The sequence below is a fragment of the Hyaena hyaena genome, unplaced genomic scaffold (assembly GCF_003009895.1).
Source record: "Hyaena hyaena isolate Hyena2069 unplaced genomic scaffold, ASM300989v1 scaffold_325, whole genome shotgun sequence".
NCBI lineage: Eukaryota > Metazoa > Chordata > Mammalia > Carnivora > Hyaenidae > Hyaena > Hyaena hyaena.
Window position 1 is genome coordinate 1,710,142 of NW_024080957.1, and position 25,756 is coordinate 1,735,897.

General features: G+C 36.4%; 1 long non-coding RNA gene across 1 annotated transcript; it reads left to right on the forward strand.

Annotated features, from left to right (window-relative positions):
* The first annotated feature begins 1,064 nt into the window (after positions 1-1,064).
* Positions 1,065-25,756, forward strand: LOC120242972. The gene is made up of 3 exons (XR_005531190.1): positions 1,065-1,194; positions 19,227-19,379; positions 25,618-25,756. It is a non-coding gene; the product is annotated as an uncharacterized LOC120242972 (long non-coding RNA).

Sequence of the window (25,756 nt, forward strand, 5' to 3'; positions counted from 1 at the left end):
TGTTATTCTTTAATTGCTGCTAGAAAAGTCAGGATCTTGATACATGGTGGCAAATGGGAAGTTTGGTTAATGCAGGAATTATCTTCATAAAAATTTCTGGGTGTTTGTATTTCTAAAAATAGAGTTAAAAATTAAGTTGGTTTGCTTTGAATTAAAGAAATATGATGTGAAAGCAAATGAAAATCAGGAGCATGAGTTTTGAAAATGAAAATTTTCATAAGTTTAAACCTTCAAAAAAGATTACCATAGTAATATTTTGTCAGTGAAAGTCTAATCTGCTTATAATGAATGAACTGGCTTATCAAAATGATCCTAGTTTTTCATATAGTTTCCACACTGAAGAAGCTGTGTATTGCTTTGTGCACTTTATCTAATAAATGTTGCTTAAGAAACTAAAAAAAAGCCAGCAAAATTATAAGATCTATCATGATTTGGAAATGCAATGTGAAAAATCTCTTTTATTAGGCATTGTCTCCCATTTGAAGAAGAAAGATGGATTGATAAAAGCTATTAAAAACTGGAATTAATGCATATTTTATGAACTCTACAACATTAAGGGGAAGATTAAACTTAAAGGTGGCCATTTCAGACTTTACACAGCAGTTTATAATTTTATTTTCATCCCTTCAAGTAACATGGGTGTAATGCCAGCAGACCAATTATGTTCCAGAGATGAAATAACCATCTTCAGCAGCTTGGCAATCAAGGATCTATTGTCTAAAAATCTTCCTGGTGTTTATAATGTAAAATTTCCCAGGCATCTGCCTTTTTATTCTGGCCAAATTCAGGTGGTTTCCAGTGTCCACAGGCTGACATATCATCTCTGACCTTCTACCGCAGTGCTCAAAAGATGTTTTATACTGTCTTGCAAAGTGCTCTTTCCCATAAAGGAAGTTATAGCCATGAATAAAGGTAAAGGAGCCACAAATATAATTACGTGAATGAATTAATCCAACACCAATTTATACTACAGGAAAAATAAAAATGGCAATGTTTTCGCGTATAATGTGAATAGAATTTTATTTCTTTTTAATGCATTCAGACACCCGTCATATCTTTCAACATTTACCAAGCGCAAGTCTAATTGTGAAATGACTTCTTGTACTCATAAATTACTCCAGTGAATCGTCCCTCATGGATATAATCTACGAAGAATTGTTGGATGGAATGTAGAAGTGGGATATAAAAACAAAGGTAAAATAAGATCATTTGACTCCAAAGAATAATGAACCTGTAGATTTTGCATTTTGCTTCTAGTTCCATTTCAAGAAGTTGTTTCGACAAAGTGGTATAATCACATACCAATAACATGCACAGTAAATGAACCGGACATAGGATCGAACTGGATAGATACTTTGGGGGTGGCTTGGAGTGAGATTGGGGAACAGTAATTTGAGTATAAATAGATGATATTGTATTTTTTAAATGTTTATTTTAGAGAGAGAGAGAGTGAGAGCACACATGAGCATGGAGGGGAGGAGCAGAGGGAGCGAGGGACAGAGGATTTGAAGCAGGCTCCGAGTGGACAGCAGAGAGCCTGATGCTGGGCTTGAACTCATGAATCGTGAGATCATGACCTGAGCTGAAGTCAGACACTTAACTGACTGAGCCTCCCAGGTGCTCCAATGATACGGTGTTGGTATGAAAACATTTCATTCAGCACATAACCAGGTGCTAGTCAATTTAAAAATATAATAATAATGCAGTTGTTACTTATCCAAACTTTATATATCTCAACTAGGCCATTTACATATATGATAGCAAATCCTCACAAAAAGCATACAAAATACTATTATTAAAAAAATTAAAATAAGTTAAAAACTAAGATTGGCAGGAATTGGGGGTAGCTAAGAGGCTCCTGGTTACTGGCAGAGCTGATGTCTCAACTGACACGTATTTAATTGCAAAGTCTACATTCTTTCCAATATACTACGTAATAACTGGGCAACCATCTTTCCTCCGTGGTTTCTATTGAATAGACTCCGGAGACTGTTGTCTACATCTGATAACCTCTATGACTTTTTGGATTTCCTTTCCAACTGTATAGTAAACTCTTAGCCACTCACAACACATTCTATTCTCCCATGCTTGATTATGACAGGTCGTTGCTAGTGAACAATGTAAGCATGGCTCAGTGGGCTGTCAAACCTCTGGCAATGGCAAAGGATGCCCAGAGGGTAAGTTTTGAGTTTGTGGAACAGCCTGTAGTCAAAATTCTTGAGCCTGTATCATTGGAAGACTAATTGAATGGGTTCTTTTTCTATTGTATATCATAGGCTGCCCTTTGGGGAGTTACTAACCACCATTAAATACATAATTTCTTACTAAGAGCACACTTTATGGAGTTGCCCCTATAAGAATCAGCTTTATCATAAATTAATGCTTATACATCTCTATGTCATGTGTGTGTGTGTTTGTATGTATGTGTGTGAGAGACTTCAGATTTGCAGGTCGTATTTTCAATCACTATTTGCCTGTCTCTTCTGAATGGCAATTATGCCAACCTTTTAAGTCTAGGTAGAGTTTCTCTGAAAGATGTTAGCCTGCCGTTGTGAAGGGCCTCCTTGAGATCCTCCAAAGAGATTTTTATGTATAATCCAGTGTCTACATTTAAAATCTAACTATGTAAAGCGTTTTCTCAAACTTTGGTGAAATTTCTCTGAACTCTTTTTTCATAGTGGACACAAAGATTGAAATTTGATTTTTATTTAAGTAGATTATGACTTTTAGCAAGTTGCTTACTACTTATCTTTGGTTTCCTAATCTAAAAAATGAGGAAGATAATAGAATTCATCTTTGTAGATTATTTTGAAGATTAAAGTAACTCATACAAAGAATGCAAGATGCCTTGCTAAGCCTTAATCATATTACACATTCAATAAATGTGAGCTTTTCCTAGTCTATAGAAGCATGAATTCCCTTCACATTATATAGTTTCATCATTTAATTGGTATAGATTATGCAAGTGAGAGAGTGGAGGCCTCAGAGTAAAGGCTGTGTTAAGAAACAAGAAGAGAAAGGATGAGAGGAGTAGAGGGGAGTGAAAGAGGGGGAGAAAGGACAGGCAAAAGGAGTGGAGAGGAACCTGAAGAGGAGGAGGAAAAGGAGGTGGAGGAAGGGAGGGAGGAGAGAGAGAGAGTGCTTGTGCTGGAGCTTGAGAGCACGCAAGACCAGCGAGAGCTGGCCGGCTGAGCAAGCGGGTTTGCAAGTACATTTGGGTGCAAAGGAGAGGGATGCTGGCTTCAGGCAAATATGAGATGAGGGAAGAGGTTATGGGTTTTCATTACCTTCCGTTTTCAAATTTTAGTTTAAAACAGACTGTTTTAAAATGGTCTGCTTTATCCACTGGTGTTTCTCGAGGTGGAATTTTCTTGTGGTTTGCATATGGCTGAAGTGGAAAGGATTTTATTTTTGTTTTGGTGGGGAAAGTAGATGATATTTGGTTTTCAGAAAAGTTGAGAGACTTACACTGGGCCAAAAAATAGAGAAATCATTGGCTTGTGATTTAGCAAGTTCTGAGAAAGGAAAACATTTGATAGCTTTTTTATTAAAAATAATGACTGTTTCATGGATAGTGCTTAAAGAAAGTATTTATTGTGCTGACTTCTTTGTAGAAAAATTGGTTGCAACCAAAGCATAAAAGCTCTGTCATTGTAGACTATTCTGCCAGGACCCAGAGATCTGTAACATATAGACATTTATGCTTTGATCTATTTCTTGGAGGATTTGATATTTTTACAACCTATACTGATCCATCTTATTATAACTGATTACACTGGACTACTTAAGTCTCAGTGGATTACATCCTCATGAAATGGTATATAATCAGTTTGATGAAGCATAACTAGCATGCCACTGTATAATAGGTTACATCTTATGTATTAGAAGCTGGGCCACTAAAAATAAATTTCACTCTTACAGGCTTATATAGTCATTTCCTTTTTTGAATCAACATGCTGTAAAAATTCCCATGTACTTTGTTAAAACCTTATGTAATTTCTGCATATCTATTGTTAGATTTTTATTATTTTAGTGAACACTTGACCTGTGTTTTTAAAATAAAATAGCTTATTTAGAAGATTATCAGTCTAAGAGAATTGTCTGCCTTGTCGTTTGTTTTTCATTTAAGAATTTAAAGTTATATCTATAATTTCTTCAAAGCAAATACAGGATTTCTCAGAGTTCATCCAGTCTCGATCCAAGACTGATTCCTAGTGACCTTGTTAATATGAGATTTCTTTTTAAGTCCTGGTTTTGTCCTTTGTTTCTAGGATCTTTGGAAAAATGACATTTCTGTGCAATTAAGTCTCATCATCTGCAAAATGTTGTCACAGTAGCTGCAGTTGAGGTTGACTAGAACTAACTGTTTTACAATATTACATGTGATACTGTGCCAGCAAGCCAGCTTAGAACATGATGCATAACATTGCTCTCAGCAAAATTTCATTGCCAGTTCCAGTAATAATCAGTACACATGAAGATACAAAATTAGATAGTTACTGTTCAATTTGAACTTTTACAAGCTCCTAAAAAAAAGTAGCTCATAAATGTTCCAAAATGGAGAATTTTACCCCTTAGCTTGTGAGACAAAAGGAACAGCAAGAGACCAACTAATATCTGTAACAGGCAAGGCCAGATTATGTTTTAACTCAGTCATAAGAGCACTTATTGTCAACAGCTCATATGTACCTTTACTGTCTACTATATTTATTATATATATATACTTTCCCCCAAGAAATTTAGAATGAGCCCATCCAAGTTAGAATGCAAATGCAACGCAATTAGCAAACTCCACCTGCATCTTGAACATATGTCGATTTTGTGATTTTATTAATTTCACCCTCATAAAGTGGTTTCATTTACAGTATGATCTTACTGAATTTTTACTGTCACCTTAGAAGTCTCATTAAAGTCAATGAGAGCTGTGATCTCATGCCAGTGTTTTAAATGTGTTGTTGTGCCTGGGACTGAGTAGACAGGGAAAAATAGTAGAATGACAGGACCACAGCTTGTGGTATCATATATTTTCTAAATCATCTGATTCTGATGCCACTGGAAGTGTATATTTTGTGTTTGGTTTTCCCTATTTTGGAAAAAAATATTTTAAAGGGCTTGAATCTTGAATTTGGCTCATTATTTTGTTTATTTAAGTCTAGATTGATTTACTTTTGCATATGTGCCAATATGTCAATTTTTTTTCTACATTGCGTTACTGAATTTCCCAAAATAGTGGCTGTGCAGATGGTATTGTCACATTTCCTTTCTGTATTATAGTGTCTTAAAAAATCCATAAGCCAAAATATAGATTTGATAAACTACAGAATATTCCTGTGTAAATTCCATTTCACAGAATCTACTCTTGTGATGTATGATTTTAACCAGCTGGTTATTGTTTCTTTTTCTTGCTACAAATAGGTAATTCCTGTTGCCTGACCAATAACATAACAATAGCTGCGACCACTTCTGATATTGATCTCTTGAGATCCTTTCAAGCAGCTTTCTGAAATGAAGTGTCATTGGAGGTTAAAAACAGGCTGCTTCTATTCCTACCACAAATCAAGACTTCAGAAGCTGAAGCCTGGACCAGAAACCATATTTCTTTCTTTCTTTTTTTCTTAATGTCTTGGAGAGAAAGGAAGAACATGGGGCAAGAAAAACAAGAGAGGAGTCTGAGTCCACAAAAGAGAGAAAGGGATCACCACGCAGTTGCGATGTGCTCTAGAGGTGTTAATGAGCACCTGCACACTGACAATTAAACTGGAGGGGGCAAAAGAAATCAGTTTTATATCCATGAGTAGTGGTTGACATATAACATTATCATTTTGGTTTCTGAGTTGTTTTTTGATGGGTCTGAACAATTTACACCACTGTGGAAACCATTGTGAAAATAATCTCTGTGAGAATTTCTGGGAGGTTAAAGAATTAATAGCAATAATGTTCATAGTAGGTAATATCGTTTAGGGATTTATTATTCTCCAGAGATTAAAAAATGTTTTCTAATTTTATCTACATAATAATTCCAAGTGGCACTACAGTGCCAGTTTACAGAGGAGGAAACGGAGGCACAGAGAGGATACATAACCAATGTCAAGCAAGTACTTTAGGTCAGAGTTTTAGGTGGTTTTGATCCTAGAAAGTCTGACTACAAAGCTGGAGTGATCAGCTTTGCACTGGACTGCTTCCATGTCTAAGGGACTGGGGGCGGAGCAAAACATCTCATCATTTCAAACATCTTAATGGTTTATTCCAGCCCAGGTGCCAAGACCGGGAGTTTGCCAAATGACTGTATCAGAGAAACAATCCGGGTTGGAGTTGTTCTTGTGGACCCTGTCATACTGCTCTGTGTCATCTTCACGTTTTCATTCTTTTGTATTTTAATTTCTGATATTCTTCCATCTAAAGCAATTACTTTCTGATTGTATTTGTTACCCTGGTTGCTTGGGCAAGGGGACAGTTTGGGTATCAAAAAACCAAACAAACAGAAACCGAAATGAGACATTTTCTGGCATGACAACATTTTACCTTCTACTGAATGTCCTTCCTTGTGTGTTGATAATGTAGACCCACTGCCAAAGAGAAGTAGAGAGTTGTGGTAAAGCTCGGAGGTTTGTGAAGGGGAAAATTTCAAGGAGGATTAGATCTATTATTAAAACAATTGTTGAAGTTTTATGTTCTACTTATTTTCTGTTTTAGTTCAGTTGGTTTCTGGTATTTACTATAGATTCAGTAGTTAGGTCTCTGAGGAAGATAAAAAAGAATGAGCGACTTGCATAACTCTTTGTACAACCCAGCCAATTGCTTTCCTTCTGCTGCTTTCCAAATGTCTAGAAGGCACTTGCCTCATCTAGCATTACTGTTTCCTCCTCTCTTTCATACTTGTTTCACTGCACATAATTCTTCTACGGGCCTTATTTGAAATTTATTTCTGAATGAATGTATGGAAAATCAATACTTATATATTTAGTCCTATTGAAAACCATATACAAGCTCTATTTTACTTATAAGAGGACTCATTGGTAATTATAGCCACATAGGTAGTAATTTTTCTGTGTATGTAATGAAACCTACATTTTGGAAAATTATGAGGAGGAAAGTTACTGATTTATCAAATACTTGGGGGAGAGTGTATTTAGAGTTGGGACTTTCAAAGGTAGAATTTTAAGGTATTTCACTTTAAAAGATTTCTCTTTTATCTTTGTAATCTTTAAAGATATTGTTGTTACACAACACTTTTTTTTTTAGAGATTCAGACCATTTGAAATGCTAACATAAAAAACATTAACAAATTTTAGAAGAGTACAGAGGAGAAAGCAAACCTTACTTTTATACCCTCAATTTCTTTTCTTTAGTATAGAAATGTACATTTTATTTTGTTTTATTTTATTTTATTTTTTAAAATAGTTTATTATCAAGTTGGTTTCCGTATAACACCCAGTGCTCATCCCCACAAGTGCCCTTCTCCATGTCCCCCACCCCCATCAGCCCTCAGTTTGTTCTCAGCATTCAAGAGTCTCCCATGGCTTGCCTCCCTCCCTCTCCCCAACTATTGTCCTCCTTCTTCTCCCCCATGGTCCTTCGTTAAGTTCCTCCTAATCCTCTTATATGTGCAAACATATGGTAGCTGTCCTCCTCTGCCTGACGTATTTTGCTCAGCATAACACCTTCAAGTTTCATCCATGTTGCTACACATGGTCAGATTTCATTCTTTCTCATTGCCATGTAGTATTCCATGGTATAGATAAACCACATCTTCTTGATCCATTTGTCAGTTGATAGACACTTAGGCTCTTTCCATGTTTTGGCTATTGTTGAGTATGCTGCTATGAACATTGGGGTACATAATCCCCTCAATTTCAACACTGAAAGAAAACCACTGATATATATTTTCATGTATAGTTTTCCAGCATTTTTCTTATGATCTATACACATATACATATGAAAAATATATGTATAATAAAAGCAGTATTCTAAAATAACTGCAGTTTTTAATGTTATGTTTTCTCATTTGAATATATTATAATATTTCCTTACGTTGAATATTCTTCTGTAATAGCATTTTAACCTCTCCTATAACTGAGGCAGCTCTGGCACTTTGTTGAGGCTGTTATTGTGGATTGATTTGTGTCCCACACAAAAAAAAGTGCTAACCCCAGTACCTCAGAATGTGACCTTGTTTAGATTTTTTTTCGGAGATAGGTTAAAATGATATCATTACAGTGGGCTATAATCCAATATGACTGAGTCCTTATTAAAAGAGAAAATTTGAGGGGCCTGGGTAGCACAGTGGATTAAGTGTCTGAGTTGACTTCAGCTCATGTCACAATCTCACAGTTCGTGAGATTAAGCCTGGCATAGGGCTCTGTGCTGAAAGTGCGGACCTTGCTTGGGATTCTCTCTCTCTCCTCTCTCTGCCTGTTCCTGCTCACTCAGTCCTTCTTTCTCTCAAAATAAATAAATGAACATAAAAAAGAGGAAATTTAGTTACAAACACATACAGGGAGAATGCCATGTGAAGGTGAAAAGCAGACCTTGGGGTGATGCTTTTACAAGCCAAGGAATGCCAATGATTGCCAGCAAACCAAAAAAGAGGCATAGATTACAGTTTTCTTCACCCCTCAGATGAAACCAGTCTGGCTGACACCTTGCTTTTGGATCCAGAAGAATGAGGCAGTACATTTCGGTTGTTCAAATTGTCCCATTTGCAGTGTGTTTTCTGGCAGCCTTAGCAATCTCATCCACTTACAGACCTCCTTTTCAGAATAATGTTTTTAAATGTGTAAAAAATACCTAGGATTAAAATACCTAATTATATTGAAAAATCTTAGACGGGCATCTGGGTGGCTCAGTGGGTTAAGTGTCCACCTTTAGCTTAGGTTATGACCTCATGGTTTGCAGGTTTGAGCCCAGCATCAGACTGTCTGCTGTCAGCACAGAGCCAGCTTCAGATACTCTGTCTTCCTCTCTCTTTGCCCCTTCCCCATTCGTGTGTGCTCTCTCTCTCTCAAAAATAAACATTAAAAAAGATAAATAAAGATATTAGAAACATTTTGTGATATTATAACAATTAACACATTAACTGTGACCTACCAGTAGATTTAATAACTGCCATAATTTAAAAGTAGTGACAGTTGTCTGAATTATCTGTGACAAGTATTATGTGACACGAAATGAAAATATCTGTGATTTCTATTGTTAACAGTATAACAAAACAAATACTGCTAATACTACCGTGGTTTGTTTTCTCCATTCCTAATTGAAACATCAGTTAGGGGTTAGTGAAAATTAGGATGGCAGTTTACATTTTTTCATCTAAGTTCCTGGACCCCAGATGAAGAAATGCTATGCAGTCTGATTTTTTCCTAATGGTTCCATACTATAACATTACTTGCAGGATCCATGGCTAACAAATTGTAGACACTTGTAAAGATAATCTCTTAGTTTATAATTTAAAATAATGGGTCAAAGGAATCAAAGCATGCATACTCCAGTACTTCCCACTGCAGAATGCACTGTGTCATCAATCCGGGTATCCCTTTCGGTTCCTGTCTCTATTTACATGCTTTGCTGGACATTTTCACATGGATGTCCTACAGGAAGCTCAAACTCAACCTGTACTAATCTCATTATTTTGCTCTCCAGTATTAACTCATGTTTCCTAGAAAAGAGAGCCTGAGGCGAAAGTTACATGCTAACGCTATATTTCAGGGTGGAAGCCCAGGGGAGCCAGAGTGAGGAGAATAGGAAAGCAAGTCAGAGATAAAGGAGAGCATATACACATGGATGTGTTACCAAGCTGCTCTTGGGTTCAAAACAAGTTTGCGTTGTTGCTCAGTTTCACAAGACATTTTCCAGGAGTCAGTATGAAACGATTGCATCTTGCGATAGTCTAGAGGAAGGAAGAGGAAAGAAAAATAGATCTTTTCATCCTCTCGATCTTTTCATATCCTATCTGTCTGTGATCAGTTTACACAATAGACTCGTAACTCACCAATCCTTCTAGGTTGTGCTGTTTACCCCCTCCAGGCAGCCCCTGGAGAAGGCACATTTCACAACTGCAGCAGCAGCATTTATGGCACAGGCCACAGCATTCAGGGCAACCCTGGGGCACTCCTGCCTTCCTGCAGCTTGTAGCCTCATGGGCTTCGGTGGGTGAGTCTGTGCACATGTATGGGCACCAGATGGGGTGCCACTTGAGTCCCCGTCATAGAAAAGAATTGCCAAAACAGGTAGCAGGTGACATGCGTTGTGAAGCATGAGGTGAGTGTTTTTAGGTTGTACCAAAGGCAATTTGGGAGACCAAGAAGCATTTGCTATAGTGAATCTAAGTGACCAAACAGGTAGAACACACAATGGTCATGGTCATAAAGGCCAAGATGGAGACCAATGAGCTTTTTATCTATCGAAAATTACAACTCCCTTCTGGGCTTTGCTAACATGATTGGGCCAGATGGTTCTCCTGGAGGGTCACAATGACATCAGACAGGAATCAGGGCTGAGGAAATCTGGGGAGGTGTGTAAATTGGGTCTGGTGAACTCTCCACTTCATTCTTCAAAACCTGCTCTTACTTCATATTCATGCTATATACATGAGTTATAAAATAGCTAAAAGATTATACACAGCCTTTAAATATACCCCTTAATTGTGCTAGATGAGTTGATCAAATCAGGCACTCTCAATTCTAGATACATTAAAGAGAAGGTAGAAGTGCAGTGGATGAAAAAGGATATGACATCAATTCTTCCTTACTAGTTTTCTTTCATCAGTGATCCAGTGAAAGATAATCTCATGGACCAAGCATCTTCCTTTTAGGATAGTTGAAGTGGTACTTTCTAGAACACACTATGGGTATATTGGTGTCCTGATGTCTTTCAGTAGGGGGAGAGTGTCAAAATTTAAGATAAATCATCCAATCTGGATAAATGGAATTTACTTATGAGTAATCCATTTTCAGAGTCCCTGAACCTCCTCATTAGAAGACTGTGGAATGACTTTCTTTGTTAAGAAGCAAGCTCAGAGAAAAGGCCTAGGGAGACCCATCACTGTCCATTGAATCACAGGACAGCATTTACTGAGATTATTGGCTTTAAATCAATGAATAGGATTCAAGAGACAATAGAGAGTTGACTTTGTATTAGTTGGAACTTGTAGGCAAGTTGCCATTTGGAAGCCCTATTCGATATATGCATATCAAACTCAGATTATATAGGTGATATTTTGTTTTGGGGGGAGACTCTCTGTCTTCCTTTTCTACAAAACCTCCTCCAATCTCGCATGGAGTGTGTAGAGGTTAGGGATTAGAGTTTAGAATTTAACTTTGACTTGACTTTTACACGCATGTTTTGAATATGTTTATCTTTTTCTCCACCCTGTGAAGACATGACTTAAGTGATGTCTGACCTTACTTTCCTCAAACAGAAGGGCTATTGCCTTCTCAACACTCTCTGAGCCATGCTGTGGACGTTCAGCTGACATTAAGATTAGGACTTCACCTAATGCTGACATGAGCATTAGTACCTTATCACACAAAGAGTTTTAGTTGTTTGTCATCTGCCAAGTTATTTTCTAACATGGATATACAAGTTCCTTTGCTGATCCCATTGGCTTTTGCCAGATCTCCCAGGGATGTTGTCTTCACAGAAAGGCTTCCTCCCCACCTTTTTTTTGTGATATGGTAATCCTCTTACAGAAAAGCAACCTATGCGAGCACTGTATTTTTTCCACACACAGGGCTCTGTTTTATTACCCTCCTCCCATCTGAGATGACAAACAATTACTCGTTACAACTTTAGCAGCACAAGTTTGCCTGAAAATTCATGTATGATCACAGGCTACCCTCATTTTCTTCTTTCTTCTTTGTGGATAGGATAGAAACCCTGAGTTTAGAACTAGATACCATCTTGGGTAGTCCCCAAGGAATTATGGAGGAGTGCTTACATTGAGATATCTAGGGATCCTTCTAGGTGGAATCTAGAGTAGTATTCAGAGTATTGTTTACTGATTGTGGCACATGGGACCCTCACACTGATCAGAGACAAGCACATTATTCATATTGCAGGTAGACCTGTTCTGTCAAGGCAAGCAAACAAGTTATTCCCCAGCAGGATCTCAATATTAAGTTCACACATCTTTAAACTTGGAATAGTTTTGCTTCAATTTTACTTTTCTACCTGCCCAGTTTCATTTGTACGTTCTTTCCCATTGTATTTGGCAGAAATTTCATAGTATGATAGGAGATTTTGTGAGCATGTTTCCATTGGGGTCTATACTATACAAACTAACTAGAAAATAGCTAAATAATTAAAGGCACTGCATTCTATCTTTTCTAACATTATCTTGAATTTTTCTGAAATAGCTCACTCTCCACTATATATGAATGATTATTTTATAAAAGGGATTAAATATAAATAGTTTGAATCACATTCTTGAAATTAAACCTTTCTTCTTGACATTTAGTAGATTCTTGGAATACTTCTAGGAAGGCTCCCTGAGATGCTTTCAAAATCAATGGGGTGTCCAGAAAACAGAGAAATCTGCCCAAAATGGAAATAAAGTTAGGGCAAAAGGAAAGATATATTTAGTAAAACTTCAGAAGCTATTTTTTTTTCAAATAGATTTTCCTATACTCTGTTATATTCTACAGACATTAAAATACTAAAGGAACCAAGTGATATTCTATAGTTTTTATAATTTAATTTGATTTTTTAGAACATTAAAAAAATTTTTTTTAATGTTTTATTTATTTCTAGGAGAGAGAGAGAGAGACAGCGTGAGCAGGGGAGGGTCAGAGAGAGAGGGAGTCACAGACTGAAATAGGCTCCAGGCTCTGAGCTGGCAGTCAGCACAGAGCCTGATGCGGGGCTCGAACCCAGGAACCGCGAGATCATGACCTAAGCGAAAGTCGGACGCTTAACCGACTAAGCCACCTAGGCGCCCCTGATTTTTAGAACATATTATTTCTCATTAGACAAATTGAGAACATGTGTACGAAAGAGCCATCAATAGAACAAATTTTGGTGATTCTGATCTTTCCTGAGCAAATGTGGAGATTAGTTTTTAAAAAGGTGAAGATTTATATATGTGTTATTTTTAACAAATTTTGTCATGTTGGAATTATTAAATCTGCCTTGCATAAAATTTATGGATTGAGGAGTGAATTTGTTAATATGGAACATATTTCCTGACTTTATTACTGGGCTATATATTTCCTTGTCTTCATACTGTAGGCAACCTTAGTCATTTTTATGTTCTTTCTTGAGAGAAGTCTTTGGCAAGCATAAATGAGTGACTCAATTTTATATATTTGTTTCAAGATTGTACATATTCTCTTATCTGGTCTAATGCCTATGTGGTTAATGTCTACAAGGTACTAAAACATAAATTTTATAATCTTTTGGACAATTGAGTGCTTTATCTTCTGATACACCAGGATTAAACCCTAGGTATTATCTTATCCAGTCAAAAGCCTTCTTGTTATTCTGTGATGCAAACATGAAGCAGGTATATTGATCTTGCCTGACAAGCCTTGATGTTGGTTCAGATACTAATGGATGTGAATGCAGTCCTTTTCTAGAAGTGTTTATTCTTCCTCCTTTTGAAACAATACATTTGCCAGAGTGTTATGGGGGTGCAGTGTATGTCTTAAAACAGTAGTCTGATTGCATTGTAATGTATAGTCTATGTGGGTTTGCTACCTGGAAATAAAAGTTTGTGCTTGAATATCTTTGTGGAATTTTGAGTCATCAATTTGCTATATTTTAGTTGGAATAAAATCATTATTTTGGAGAAAGGATCATAGAATAGTATCTAGGGTTGATTAAAAGAATTCTACATTATCATACTGTTTAGTCAGCTGCACTGTTTCCTGAGTACGAGTGGTGCTATGCAGCACAGGAACAATTTTAATAGCATTAGGAGTTGTTTACAGAGAGTGCAATGTTTGCTGTGTTAGGCTGAGGGGAGTCATACAGCAACTGTGGCCAAATAGAATAACATTGCTTTTGGTTTAAAGTTTTGTAACATCATAACTTCATAGAGGTTTATGAAGAGATGTCCAGGCGGGGCTCACCGTATGGCATCTTGTGGACATAGAGGATGTGTGCCTGCGTGAATGGGGAGGTTCTCACATTAAGAAGACATTTCATCTGCAACCAAAACGCTCGTACCTCGGGAGTAGGATGATGTGAAGAGTGATTTGCCGGCTCCGGCAACACCGCACAGCAGTCTGCAGCAGGAACCAAGGGGTATAATAAGCAAATAATGCAAATTACTGCAAACCAAATAAATTCAACCATTGCCCATAATTAGTAAAGGATTCAGCTCATTTTGCAGAAGGCTCTGTAGATTAAATTCCAACTCAGAAATGTACAGCTTGATCAGTAAAGTTTGTAAATGGCTTTACAGATGAAGGATGCCATTGAATAGTGAAGATGCACTTCAGTTGCTAAAGCTTTTAAAAAACTCCACAGCTGAGATGTGCTGCAGCCCAGAAGCAGGTGCCCGGATCTGTTACAAGTGAAATGGAATCAGTGGAGTATTCATAGTCACTAAGAGTACAATCTGAAAGGACAGTAAATGATATATAGTGAGTGTTTTATTTATTAAATTCTTCAAGTCAGTTAGCAAAGTAGGTAGTCATCTGACAGGTACAGACTCAATGTAAGACCAAATGAAGAGGTCATCAGAAATAATGATGACATTGGGGTATCCGGGTATCAAAAAGTCACCCTAGACCACAGTTACCATTCCCCGGGGGCAGGTACATTCACAAGGAAGAATGGCACACAGGAGGAAAGTACCACAGTGTTGTTGGCTGGGCTTGGGTCCTCACAGTACAGAGAGAACTCTAGTAACCTGATCTGTGCCCACGCTTTTTCTTCAACAGGTTGGTTTTTCATAGCTTCATATAAAAACAGCTGTAGGTGAGTAAAGCCTGCTTACTGTTTGAATCATTAGACCTTTACATTCCATAAACATGTAATCTTTTATCTTATTTTGCTCAATAAAATTGTTCGGAAGATCAAAAGTGGTAAAGACAGTATAAAATTTAACATTTTACTATTGATGTTGTACACTGTTTTACCTAACATTTTGGGGAGTAACTTCCTCTGACTTTTTAGATTTTACTACTGAACAATATATAGAAGGAAGTCATATGGATGGAGGTCGGAAGGAAGGTAATTGGGGGGTGGGGAGAGAGAGAGAGAGAGAAGGAGAGATAGTAAGGTTTCAGGTCTTTGCCAATTCGAGTGGGCTCTGCCTTTACTGCTCAAGTTATGCAGATCAGACAGAGACAGAAGCCAGCAAATCACTTCCGTTGCAGAAAGTGTCACCTACAAGTGCTACCGTTTAATATGCAGCCTTCCTCCTTCTCGCAAATGTGTCTAACATGTGTCTGGAGACAGGATCAAACGGATTTTGACTCTGAGCGCTAGCCTGTCCTCTGAACTGCTGTTTGGCATGTCAGACCACCCACCAGCAGCCACACCTGGAGGCTTCACCAGTTCTCAAATACAAGTTTTTTTTGAAGACTTTTGATTTTTTCCCATGAACTCCGTGCCCTTCTCTTTCACATTTTTCACCCCAACAGTTTTTCTCTTTTTAGTAACGTCCTGCCATCATTCTCTCAGTTGTCCAAGCCTGACAGGTAAGTGCCATCTTGATTTGTCCCATTCTCATGACACAGCGAGGCGTGTTTTATCACATGCTCATTTCATACAGTATCCTGAAGTCCACTGGAGTAATGTTCAATGTTAGAAAATGCAGAACATTCCTTGTGAAAACCAGAGAAAACCCACGTTGTGCTTGAAATCATTTTCTCAGGTCTGAGCATTTTATTTGAGAACTTTTACATTTTATATTGTTATTTCATTTTAATCTTAAAAAGTATTAAAAATATAAGTGTGTCCTGAAGCATCTCGATCATTATCTTCAGAGTATAGGATTTCGGTGCCTGGGTTTGCATTTTTTGACTAAGATTTTCTTGGTATCAGATAATAAAAATGACATTGTCAAGAATTATGAGTGATGGAACAGATCAGATTATGTGAAAAATGAATTTTACATCAGTTTAAGACCAGGTGATGTCAAGACACAAAGATACATTCCTAAAAGGAAAGTTTTAATAGTTATTCAAAGGGAAAAAGAGGATTTGGTTATCGCTAAAACCTCCAGAGGAAAATGTAGGTCTGAGCCCTCAACACTTGATTCACTTTGCTTACACTGCTGAGTTTCCTACAAAATAGTATCATCATCTGATCAGATTAAGGTAGTTTATTTGGATTCCACTGGTTTTGAGATTTGTTAGCATTTACTTTGCAAAAATTAATTTTGTAGTTTGTAAACAAACATCTAAAAATTGATATTAATGTTAAATGTGCATATTTTAAGTGAACATTATAATAAAAATAATTTAAGACAGTTTGTATGGGGCTGTCTAAGAATTTTTTATCCCATCTAATTCAATAATGAGAAATTAAAAAAACATTTCAACTAGGATAAGATATTCATTTTATGGATGTAAGAATAATAAGTAAACAGGTGATGCACACTGCTCATTTACAAAGACATGTCACAGGGAAGGAGCTGCATGGTATTTTGTACAGAATTCTCATAGTTGTTTTATTATGTTGAGAACTGTTTTATTATTTGAATATTTCCATTATCAAGATAAGGCACAGTGAATAAATTTTCTGAAAGGCAAAGACTTTGTAAGCTAGACTAGGATTTGGAGACTAGTTTGGAATAACTAACAGATTTCACGTTTGGCCCTTGAGACGGTTTTGGTGAAATTCACTTAGTTGTGCAGTGTAAATCTTAATTAAAAAAAAAAAACCTTTTAGCCTCCAATTATTCTAAATGGATTTTAATTATTGCATTCTTTTATATTTCATTTGTAAAATGTTTTAAGGAAAATGCAATGTTAGTTCAGATGACAAAGGCACTAAGTGTTTTTAAGCCACAAATACCGTGAGGCTTACTTTGGCATAACCTGTGGAAAACACAGATAGAAATGTTATCATGACAGCTTATCTATGTGCAAAAATTTGTTGATGCTATTCTTATTTATGCTTAAACAATAACCTGCTTCTTTCATTATATTCTATATACAGAGCATCATATTTTCTTCTCTTTCATTTTGTGTGATATGTAGCTAATGGCTATTGTTAGGATATTTCTAATTTTATGTTATTATGATGATTATTTTACAATATCAAAGCATATCACTTTTCTCATTAACAATATCTCACATCATATTTGTGAGGCAGTAGTGTTACTTAGATGGATCTTCTTATATATGTTACACACAGACGTAGACTAAGCAAAGCAGTGTCTTTTCCTTGCAAATATAATCCTGTTTACCCCTTTTGATTTGTTTTAAACTATTTTTTTTTCTAGGAATGGGGGCCATAACAGGTTGCTGCATTTAAAGTATTTCATTAGATTCTAATTGTGATTGAGGGGCACACTTGCAGTTCACCTTATGGGTATAGTTTAAAGATGTGAAGTAGCCCACAAGGGACCTCATTAGCATGGTGATTACAAGTTAATCAGTAATACCTAGAACAGAGAAATAATGAAACAGGAAAACAAATTTTTGATGCATTCATTATTAGATTTTCTTGGCTTTTATAGTTTAAAAACTATCAGGCTAATGTTTGGTGCTTTCATTCTTCTAAATTATGCTATCCTGAGGGAGTAGTTTTGTGCTTTCCAGCAAAACCACTGAGGGACAAGTGTCATTGGGTCATTTATTTTACTGTAGTTTCTTCAACTCAAGTAAACATTTAGAAAATGAATGGGAGGAGCAAGGCACACTACTAGGCACTGTGACGAGTACAAATGCAAGTGAGAATGCGGTGCACGTAGGAGTAGAAACATGAAACAAAGCAACATGTAAGTTCCAAATGGACAGGGAGAAGAGCTTTTGATAGAAATATCAGAGAAGGATGAAAATAACAGAATTCAACCTATCTTGAAGAAAAGGAGGCTAAATGCCAGACACAGTAAAATGGCATTTAAGGAAGAAGATAGTATAAGCAAAAATGTAGAGGTAAAAATTGGTTAGTTGTGTTTGAAAAACATAGGGTATGGAGTTTTTTAGAAAGTAAATTACATATAAAAGTGTAAGAGGAGATAAAATTGAGAAAGAGAAATTGGGCCCAGATAGTAGAAGAACTGACTGAATACAATGTGGAGTTGAACTTTTATCTCTAGGTAGTAGTGGTCTGTTGGAGACTGTTGTTTTTAAATATACAAATTTTGTAGTACTTTAATTTTTATTTATTTTATTTATTTAAAATTTCTTTAAAGATTGTTTATTTTTGAGGGAGAGAATATAAGTGGGCAAGGGGCAGAGAGAGAGAGCAGGGGACAGAAGATTTGAAGCAGGCTGTGGACTGCAGCAGCGATGTGGGACTTTGAACTTAAGGAGCCTTGAAATCATGACCTGAGCCAAAGTCAGATGCTCAACTGACTGAGCCACCCAGGTGCCCCGGTACTTCCACTTTTAAAAGAGAAGCAAATAATCACTTTTGACAATTTGGAAAAATAGAAGGAAATAAAGTTTTACTTATTTTTGTACTACCTTGAATCATACAAGTTTTTTTGTTCATAGAATTGATGGTTGAGCAGAGATATGACTCACATTAGAGTCTGAGAATAAGCTAAGACACACCAATGTAAAGAAACTACATGCTGCAGCCTCCTTTTTTTTTGAATTTGAAAAGCAGACCTGTGGATTTTCTAGCATTGCATCATACATTTTACGTATTTCTCAAGATACTTTCACATCCATCAATTCATCTTATTCTTGTGAAAGATGTAGCAGGGCTGCTAGATTTAGCACCATATCTTAGGGAAAAAATTAAGTGGCTTTGCTAAGGCCAAATAACCAACGAAGAAGACAGAGGTAGATTAGAATTCAGGTTTCTCAGTACATGTTTCAATGTTCTTACCAGTCTATTATTTCAAACCATCAGAATAAAGGCATGGGAATAATAGTGTTTTTCCTTTCCTTCACATATGAACCAACCCTTCCAGGGCATCTGTTAGTGCCAGGTGCCAAGGTAGTGTGAGCTTAAGAGGTGATTAGACATGGCCTTGACCTCAGGGTCCTTAGCCTTTCCTGGAACACTGATAGTAAAAATCATAGTGAATAATCACTGGACACCTTCTCTGTTATGCACAATACTGGGCCCTGTTTCATGAAAAACATGCTTTCTTCTAGAGGGACTTCAGCTGGAGTAGAGCATCACTTCTGATTCCTCTTTGCATTACCCACTCATACCAAAGGGGAGAAATGACTTCTCCAGTTGGTGAATTTTGAAGAAACCTAGCTGAATTCCATCTGGCTTTGTCTTGGAGCCAGCCTGCCAAGCAGGTGAGTGCAGTCTGGTCTGCCCTTTGCAACCACTTGGTTAATTTTCATTTCTTACTTAATTGGTTACATATTTAGTGTTAGGATCAGTGTTGGGGTGTGTCGGCTGGTGTTGTAATGTTCATTTTGTTTTAATAAAGGAAAATTTTGGCACCTGCAGACAGAAGAAAAGGAGGCAATAAAGAGAAAAGTTGAATATAAGTAGGATGCTCATATGTCCTGGTTTGCTAGTGACAGTTAATACTTGTTAACCTAGAACTATTATTTGTAGTTCCCAATTTTATTCCCCACCATGGCACTGCCCATTTGAACTTTCTTTGACAATGGAACTGTTCTATATGCAGACTATCTAATATGATAGATTCCAATCAATTTAGTTATCAAGTACTTGAAGGTGACTGGTATAACTGAATTGATTTTACTGAATTTAAATTTAAATCAATTAAATGGCCAGTGGCTACTATATTGAATAGTGCAGCTCTACTGGTTGAGTGATTATATGGTGACCCTAATGATATGGTGTATTTGGTGGACTGAAGGCTTTAAGGTCATCAAAGTGTGTTTAATCCAGGTAGAAGATTTGTTTCATCTTTTATTTTATTTAAAAAAATGTTTACTTATTTATTTTGGGAGAGAGAGAGAGAGAGCATAAGCAGGAGGGGACAGGGGGAGACAGGGGAGAGAGAGAGAGAATCCCAAGAGACTCTACACTGTCAGCACAGAGCCCCATGAACCGTGAAATTATGACCTGGGTCTAAATCAAGAGTTGGATGCTTAACTGACTGAGGCACTGAGGTGCCTTTAGTAGATTTGTTTTAGAAAATCAAAGTGACCTTCCCTGTTTGCTACAGTAGGAATTAGGTGACCACAAATGGAAAATTTTCAGGTAGGTGAATGGATAGTATAGAAAGCTTATGTCAAATGATCTTAATAAAAGCAGTAAAACAGGAGGTATGTTCTAAAAGTGAAGAAGAAGTGATTGGGAACCACAAATTACCATGCATCCTAGGGAAGGAACCAAGGCTTCAAATGGAAACTAAACCTTCTCAGCTGTGATAAACCCTCATGTTCTTCCCATGTTCCGCATTCCATCTGTGGTTTTTTTTTTTTAATCATTTCTTATCTACCACAGTTCAAATATTCTATCACCTTACAAGTTGCTCCTTGTATGCCTAATTAGCATATAACCAGTAAGAAGAGAAAGTGACCTTTTCTTGACTAATTTTTCTTCTTCAGTTCAACAAGAGCCTATGAAGTACTGTGCAATTAGTAAGAATGTAGAGAGCAGTAAAGGTCTTATTTTATGGTTTAAAAGGGATTAATTTTACAAAGAGCAAACTAGTTAGGATTCCAATAGTAGTTAGTATTTGTTCTTGAGCGCAGTACCTAATTGAGACATTTTCTGTGTATTAAGAGAATAAAAGAATGTGATTATTTATTTATTTTTGCATTATGTTTGAATATAGTTATTCATTAAATCATAATTAAGAGTGACATATAGACCTAATTTATCACCCTAATACTTACTGGCATTCAAAGTTTGACTTGTTTTATTTATTCTTTTTTAAGAGCAAATGAGATTATTTGATTTCAGATGGGAAAAGGTATTTTTAAATGCTTCAACAAGCTAAGATTGTTCTAGATTGCTTTTACTTTGACTTAAATTTATTTTTCTTCAGCTAAACATTCATAGAACTTTAGTATGGTCCACTGATTATAATATTAATTTAGCCTTTTCTGCTTGTATGGGGTTGTCATGAGAATTAGGTGATATATATTTATTATCATCTCTAGAAAATATTATTTCACAGCAGAGGGCAAAATGTCGTGGTTTTTTTGGTTAGTTTTTCACCTTTGTGAATCTCTGGAAAGGCTAGCAAAATGACATTGCTTTCTGTGTCTCTTAGGAAAAAAAATACTGGACCTAAAAATCACACAGCTGGTCTTTTCAATTTTCTTAACTACTGAATTGGATTAACTGCATGATCCGAGTCAATTGATTGTGCAGAAATCAATGGCTGAGAAGGCCAGATCTTCTCTCCTGGTTGGCCACTTTCCTAAGCCTCTGAGCATGTGATGTTCACTCAGTGCACCATCAACTTTTAAAATAAATTACTTTTTAAATACTCAAGTTATAAACTTCAGTGTATGATATTTGTCTTGAAAATATCTAGTAAATGAGTAGCAAAATATAATTCAGAGGCTTGTATGAAAAAATAGTATTTATTTGACTTTTTTTCCAATTATATTTTATTATACAATATCTAGTTAACAGACATATAATGAAAAAAGTAAAACACTATAATTTAGCCACCTAATATTAATGTTATGACATACGTATTTAGAATATTTCTCTTTACATACATGTGTATATATTCATGTACATGTATAAGCATGTGTATGATAAGCAGAATAATGGCAGTCCAAAAATTCCCACAGTTTAATGCCAGGAACCTGGAATGTGATAGGTTGGTTGCGAGGCGAGAATTCAACTGCACATAGCATTAAGTTTGCTAGTCAGGTGACCTTAAAATAGGGAGTATCCAGGTGGGCGTGATATAATGGCAAGAGTCCTTAAGAATATGGAGGCAGAGGGGCACCTGGGTGGCTCAGTCAGTTAAGCCTCTGACTTCAGCTCAGGTCATTATCTCATACTTTGTGGGTCCAAGCCCCGTGTTGGGCCCTGTGCTGACAGCTAGCTCAGAGCCTGGAGCCTGCTTCAGATTCTGTGTCTCCCTCTCTCTCTGACCCTTCTCTGCTCACACTGTCTGTCTCTCTGAAAAAAATAAATAAAACATTAAAAAATATATATATATAGATATAAAAGAATATGGAGGTAGAGAGACGCCTTGAGACGCTCAGTGGGTTAAGTGTCCAACTTTGGCTCAGGTCGTGATTTCACAGTTTGTGGGTTCCAATCCCACATTGGGGTCTGTGTTGACAGCTCACAACCTGGTTGTGAGCCTGCTTCAGATTCTGTGTCTACCCTCTCCCTCTTATGTGCTCTCTCTCAAAAATAAATATTAAAAAATTTTTAAGAAAAGGATATGAAGGCAGAAAGAGATGGATGATGTGATATGTGAAGGACACAAAGTGTAATTATTAGCTTTGAAGGCAGAGGAAAGGGGATCACAAGCCAAGCAGAGCAGACCACTCAAAAGCTAGAAAAAGCAATAAAACAGATTCCTCCCTAGGGCTTCCAGAAAGGAACACAAGCCAACTGGCACTTCAATTTTAATCTAATGAGATTGTGTTGAACTTTCAGTGAATGGAACAATAACATAAACTTGTGTTATTTTAAGCCACTAAGATTGTGGTAATTTGTTATAGCAGAAATAGAAATCTAATATAATATGTATATGTGTGTGTAGGTATGTATAATACATGTGTGCATGTATATGTGTATGCATATATGTGTATATACAGAGAGTATGTGCTAATGTAGGAACATCTTCTACGTGCTACTTAATTTGTATTTTTTTAATAAATTTTTTAAATGTTTTTTTATTTATTTCTGAGAGAGAGAGACAGTGTGAGCAGGGGAGGGTCAGAGAGAGAGGGAGACACAGAATCTGAAGCAGGCTTCAGGCTCTGAGCTAGCTGTCAGCACAGAGCCCCATGCAGGGCTCGAACCCACAAACTGAGATAATGACCTGAGCTGAAGTTGGATGCTTAACTGACTGAGTCATCCAGGCGCCCCTGTATTTTCTTTTAAAAGTATCATGAAAGTTTTTCATGTTATTAAATATTCTGAAACACAGTTAGAATAGTAGCATAATATTCCATTATATTGATATGACTTATTTTTCACTGTTCTCTCATGTTGGAGAAAGATTATTTTCTTTGTTTCATAATTATAAATTACATGCACTAAATAATATGAATCAATATCTGATAATTTCCTTAGGATACATTTGAGAAACTTTTAAATCATTTTTATATTATTAAGTCTTTACATTTAACAGTATCACTACTTTAGAACAAAAGTGGGAAAATGTTATTCTAATTAAAATTAGTTTTTTTAAACTGTATGAACTTGAGTGCGATACAGATGCCCATTTCTACCTGCTGACACTTCGTATAGTAATTTTGGGTTGAGATCCAACACAGTAATGAAATTTAGACCCTTTATTCCCTTGTCTTCATGCTTCTTTTTTTTTTTTTAATAGTTTATTGTCAAGTTGGTTTCCATAGAATACCCAGTGCCCATCCCTACAAGTGCCCTCCTCCATGCTCATCACCCCCCTTCCTTGTCCTCACACTTCTAGAAAGGACTTTCATGTGAAATGCTATTCAAGTAGTACACCAGCTTCCTCTCTCTCCTTCAAACCATTTTCTTTATTGCTTGGGAAAAGTGAACTAACCTGACTGAGAAAATTGGTAAGAAACATCACCCAATATACCCCATTAATCAGTCTCCTATAAAAAATTTCATTTGGTGATCAGGTCACTCTGCCTTTTCTGTCTCTTTCTGCTATTCAGAAAACACAATGGGTCAGGTATTTTGCTGTGTGGTTGGAAAACAATGTTCTCGGGCTATTGTGCTTAGAACTATAACCTATGTAGATAGATTAGCTGCTGGAGGAAAGGGGGTTCTGGGTAGCAGTTTATTAAATAAATACCCATCCTTTCATTTTAAGAGTATGCTGTGGAGTAGTAAAATTATTAAGTAATTATATTACTTACTTCACCACAGGAATTTGGAAGACTTAGTTTAACACAAGACTATTTTTCCTTCTTATGCTCATAGCCACAGAATAGAATTATTTGTAGAGGTTTATTTTAATAGTGAAGTCACTATGGAGATTCTGATTTTCTTCATCTGAAATGGGCCCTAATTATTTTTAAGCACCCTAAGAGATCCAATAGGGGCCCCGTATGACACCATATCAACTGGTTAGCTGATGTATCTTTATGTCAAAAGCACAGAGGGAGGAAATAATATGATCTGCATGACTAACAGGTCTTGGTAATATATGCAAATCTTCACCAGGCAATATTTGTCTTCCACTGTGAAGGAACTTAGTAGCACTGCTTCCAAAACAGGTGGTTTTTCTAGCAAGCATTATTGCAGTGTACTCCCAAAGATTCAAGTGCTTATGTCCCAGTCCATTGAATTAGGAGCATTCACTTTCTCTTTTGTATTATCCTTTCTCAGAAAAGGTAGTAGTCAAAGGCTATTTCTACTCTTGTTCTGAAGTTGACTTTCCTTCTATTTCCTTGTCGCTGAGTTTTCTTTTCACCTTGCCTCAAAATCTCAATAGAAGGCAATTGAATGAGTAAAGTGAGGAGAAGCAAGGAGCTAGAAGAAAAATCCTGTAATGAAAAAAAGACAATTAAGTGGTAAAGAAAAGACCTAGGAGAAGGTGGGGAGAAAATGGAGGTACTATGCTATATTCTAGGCTTCCCTGTGCTTCATATGTGTTAAAATGTCAAAAGCAATTTACTTTCCTTATATGTGTTCTTTTAATAGGTATAAGATGTGACAGGATGGGTTAAACAAAATAGAATTGCATTGAACCAAAAACTAATTTATTATCTTTTATGTTATGCTAAGTCATACTTAGTAGTCAACATGAGATGTATTAAAAATCCAGCTTCCCATAAGAGTTACCTTCATCCATATGTAATTCCCAATTCCTGTACAAACTCATACACAGAAGGAAATGGGATTACATATGGATAGAGGTAACACTTTTTTCCATGCATTTTCCATATCTGTGTGGATATATAGATATATCTCTAAAGGGATGATTATGATGATGATGCTAATGATGATGATCTTGATGATGATGATAATGATGATGATAGATAGATAGATAGGTAGATAGATAGATAGATAAATAGGAATAGGTGTCCATATAACTTGTCTCTATTCCATAGACTTTATATTGGATTTCTAAATGTTTTATTCTTCACTTAAAACCCTGCTATAATCAAAGAATCTTTACACTAGGCAAAATTTTTCTATGGCTAGTTGGATCTTATTTAGCAAAAAATAAAAATTAGAAACACAAAGTTATCAAGGTCAAGTTACTATTTAGTGATGATCTTATGACTGAGATTTTGGTGTGTAACAAATCTCTTTCTTCGTAATATGCAATAATGAAAAATGAACTGGAGTAAAAAAGCAATGTGAGAAAATTACTATGAAGCATTTATATGAGGGGATCCTAATTTTAGCAGTCCTGAGGCATGATAAACAGCCAAAGAACAGGATGTGTATTCTATTCTTCTGTAGATGGAGTAAGTGGCTGCTTGCCTGGGACTTGTGATCTGAGAAGTCTAGAAAGCCACCTCCTCACCCCCACTCTCAACCACTCTCAACCAGCCCCTGAAGCCTCAGCCAGTGGCTTGAAACACTACCAGAAATCCATCTT